Source organism: Capsicum annuum, chromosome 9, assembly GCF_002878395.1.
Source record: "Capsicum annuum cultivar UCD-10X-F1 chromosome 9, UCD10Xv1.1, whole genome shotgun sequence".
NCBI lineage: Eukaryota > Viridiplantae > Streptophyta > Magnoliopsida > Solanales > Solanaceae > Capsicum > Capsicum annuum.
This window is the reverse complement of record NC_061119.1, coordinates 26,855,891-26,860,445: the sequence shown is the minus strand read 5'-3', so window position 1 is coordinate 26,860,445 and position 4,555 is coordinate 26,855,891. Positions and strand designations below refer to the sequence as shown.

General features: G+C 34.4%; 1 long non-coding RNA gene across 2 annotated transcripts in view; it reads left to right on the top strand.

The window, feature by feature from the left end:
* LOC107843000 overlaps positions 1 to 981 on the top strand; it is a 23,508-nt gene extending 22,527 nt beyond the window's left edge. For both annotated transcript variants that reach the window (XR_007044706.1, XR_001666235.2), the window contains one exon: positions 803 to 981. This is a non-coding gene — a long non-coding RNA (uncharacterized LOC107843000). The remainder of the gene's footprint in view (positions 1 to 802) is intronic.
* The last annotated feature ends 3,574 nt before the right edge of the window (positions 982 to 4,555 follow it).

Here is a 4,555-nt window from a genome sequence, read left to right as displayed (position 1 = left end):
GGGTTTGTGTTATTTTATATTGTTTGCCCCCGTGGCTAGACAGGTCTAGGTTATAGTTTATTTTTAAGCCTTGAAAACCAATGACTATTTTTTGGTTTGACTTCCTCCACTCTCCCCTTTGGTGGATTAATTGGCTGTGTAGGTGTGTTAAGAAATGAGTAGTATTCTTATAGAATACTGTATAAGTAGTAGTTAAAATTTTGTATTTAATGCTATTTCAGTGTTCCAGATTAACATATTAGTTTATCGCAACCTTAGCTCTACCGTCTAATAATAGAAAGATCGAGTATAAGAAGGATGGAGTTCTTGTTGATATTAAAGTACCTGTTAAACATGTCCTATCCCGTGAGCTCTAGGTATACCAAAATGTTTGCATTCTTTTTGCCCATCCAAAAAGATTTTATCCTTATTCATTAAGTGTTTTTTTCAGCTCTATCATGACAAAATTACAGAGCTTACTGTGAATAGATCTAATCCCCTTCTCTTTAAAGAAACTCTATAAAGCTTACCAATAGATTCAGGGATTCATCCTTTAGTTCCTTACTTCACATATTTTGTTTCTGATGAGGTAATTATAAGCCAACTTACCACTTTTATTTGAATAGAAAGCAATTAATCTAGTAATAACTCCCTATAATGTCACCTCGTTATAACGATATTTCACTATAGAGTCTTGATTTTCTCTTGAACTTTAAAAAATTTTCCAACATGGTGTTAGAGCATGATGTTCACTATAACTTGTTGTTTATAATAAGGACTGGAAGTTTATCGATTGATTTTTATACTTTGCATTTTTATGTAGCCAAGTGATGCGGCTAGTGGACCCATTTCACCCATGGATACAAGGAGATCACGTGATGATAATGATACTAATGACATTCTTTGATTTCGTTGCATTTGTCTTGGATATTCAATTATGATGATGTAATTGTGTCGTTGTAGTGAATCTTAGAATATTGAAAGTTTTGTGTTTAAATTTGATTTTGGAGTTTGAAGATACTAGTTATTGTTAAAAATTTGGAGTTTGAAGATGTTAATGTTGAAACTTTAATTTTGAAGTTTAATGTTCAATGTATTTTTGATATGCTTGTCAATTACAATGTTTAATTATTCATGTTATATTAATGATATATGAATTGAACAAATATTGGATTATAGGTTATGTCTAAAGAAATAATTAAATTTAAGATAAAATTAGAATCTATAATTAGTTATTGAAAATTGATGGGCCCTACTAAATTAAAAATAAAATAAAATTGCGGAGGTTTTAAACCTCCTTAAATTTTAAATAAAAATTTATTATTAAAAAAAATAAATTTAGAGTAACGGGGGATCAACCGCCGCAAAATAACCCTTGCAAAATTAATTATGGGTGTCAGGAAAAAACTACCGCAACTTGTTTGTGACGGCTCGTATTGTGGGGATTTTGAGAACCTCCGAAATTATATTTTGCGGGGGTTTTCAACCTCTGCAAACCTTAAAATTAACCCCTGCAATTTGATCCATTTATTGTAGTGTCTTCTTCCTTATCATCATTTTCTACTTCATTATCATCTTCATCAACTTCTTGTTGACCATTGTTGTTGTTGTTGTTATCGCTGCTGCTGCTATTAGACCAATTTCTTAAGCAAATTTTGTTTTGTACATCACTTTCCACTTTGGCATTACTTCATAGGAGACTTTGGTAAGTCAAATTATAATTTTTAGTTGAATTTGTCATCTGGGTAACTGTGATTGTGCTATTTTTTCAACAATACCACGCGAACATGAATGCAACATAAGAGCTATTTATTTAAGCAGATCATTCATTTATTGTGACAGATGAGACATCTATTTCAACAGAAGGCTCATATGTTGGAGTCATTTTTATGATTCTATAGTGCCATAACATGAATCGAACAGATGGGTCATCTGTTGCAACACATGACCAATCTGTTGCATCAAATTAGTTATCTGGTGCAATATGATAAATAGCTGTTGCAACATATTAGTAACCTATTGCAATAAAACCTAAACTCGATTCTAATAGACATGTGGTCTATTGAAACAAGATAAATATCCGTTGTAATAGGTTAGTAACCTATTGTAATAGAACCTAAACTCGATTCCAACAGACGCATTGTCTGTTGCAATAGGTAAGTCATCTGTCGTAACAGGTTAATTGTTACAACATGTCACTCATCTGTTAGAATCAGCTTCAAAGGTGCCTTAGTACTGTAACATCTATCCCAACAAGCACTTCATCTGTTGCAACATATGATTCACCTGTTACAACAGATGATTCATCTGTTCAAATCAGCTTTAAGAACATAACATGAATCCCAACAGGTAAGTAATCTATTGCGACTGATCACTTACCTGTTGCAACTTATTTTTCACCTGTTGCAACAGATTACTCATCTTTTGGGATTTATGTACGGCACTATGAAATCACTATTAACTTTTTTTAACAAATGACTTTATTTAGGTGAAACTAATGAAGGGATCAATAACAATAGGGATAGATTATTATGGTAAATGGATCGAGAAGAACAATCGATATGTATGACGTTGGAAGGAGGGTAAAATGCTCGAGACGATAGCTGTGACAGTCAAAAGTTATGTTTCGTATGATGATTTTGTGAACTTAATCATCAGCTATTATGGATTGAATTGTCAACCAGAAGAACTCGTCATCAGCTATATACACAACTCCTTTGAAAATCAGAGGGTACTACCTTTCAGGATAACCGATCAAGTTTGGTTGCATGCTTATCTTAGTGATTCATCCAGGCCGGTGTTAAGGGTGTACATGGTTGAAAAGACAAGCGAGAATAAGAACTAGACTGTAGAAGAAGAATAACAACAAGATATCTTTTATGATAGGTTGGATGATCTAGACATGAATATTCCAAATGATGATCAAACATCTATTCCCGTTGATGTGACCAATAAGGTGGGAAGTTCTTCTCGATCGATACAGTCTGGCAATCTTTAAGACAACGAGATTGGTTTTTCAATGGAATGTCATTCAAGGAGAATAATAACTATGTACCACTTTGTTTATTTCTTTCTTGAAAAATAATTTCACAATAAAGAAGGTGATTAATTCGAGCAATGCCTTTTGCTATAAATGTGCTAATCCGAACTACAAATGGTAGTTGAGAGCGGTGAAGTACATAAGTTCTGATAGATTCTTCATTCATAAACATGAAAAGTATCACACGTGGTTTGGGGCGCATCTCGGGCCAAAATCCTCACGCCACGTCAAAGGTCCTCAGTGAATATTTCAAGAATAGTTTCCTCGATGGAAAAGGCCCTTCTACAAGGGTTATAGACAATTAAATCCTTATGGAATTGGGTGTCCTGGTCAGTTATTGGAAGATATATGTGACCATGGGGATTGCCAAGGACTTTTTCAGGGGGACATACGAGCATGGGTATACAGTCCTGTATGCCTACTGTTACATGCTTGAGTCCATAAATTTCAGAAGCAAGACAGCGTTGTATGTTGATGAAAACAGAAGGTTTAAGTACTTTTTTGTATCCTATGGTACTTATATTCAAGGTTTTCAACATTTGAGAAAAGGCATAGCCTTCGACGGTACCTTCTTGAGGAGCAGGTATAATGGAGTTCTGCTAGCGGTGGTGGTGCAGGATGCGGAAAATCACATCTTTCCTGTCACTTTTTGTGTAGCGGACAAGGAATGTGATGCCTCTTATAAATTTTTTTGAACAACTGCGAAGCTGCATCGAAGATACCGAAGAATTGTGTTTTGTTTCGGATAGGCATCCAAGTATTCCAAAGATGGGTTTAATTTTCTTCACTTCAGCTTACTTTGGTTGTTGCATCAGGCATCTTGGAGAGAACATTTGGACAAACTTTCATAATGAAAGGGTCGTGACTCTTTTTTATAGAGCAACTAAAGCATATAGTAAGAGAAGTGTTTAGACTATTTCAATCAAATAGCGGATATACATTCCCAGGCAGCAGAACATATCATGCATGTTGGTTTCTAGAGATGGAGCTGGCTATTCTGTCCGGCAAATAGGTATATTCTTATGAATTTAATGTCTCATTTGAGTTACAATTTTATTATGATGTCATACTAAGTGATTCTTTTGTATAAGTACAATATTATGACATCAAACATAACTGAATCGGTGAATTCATTATTTGGCGATGAAAGAGATTTTCCCATCTAGGCTCTGTTTGAAAAAACAAACAAGAAGTATGGCCAATTTTTTAACAAAAGACGTGTGTAGTTCGAGGACGCAGGAACCCTATTTGTTCTAAAGTGGGAAAAATAATATTAACGAACATCAATCTGGGGAATATGTTATTATCTCATCAAATAGCATATTACAAATTCAGTATTACCAGTGGTGGTGATGTTGTCGTGGTCGATCTTCAAATAAGATCTTATACGTGCAGAGTTTTTTACTTGGTTAAAATACCCTGTCCGCATGCTATGGCAGCTCTTCGAGCTCAATACGGTGCAAAATATGGACCTAAAATTTATGATCACTCCTCTCCATATTATTTGGTGGAAAAATATACAATGGCATATAGTGG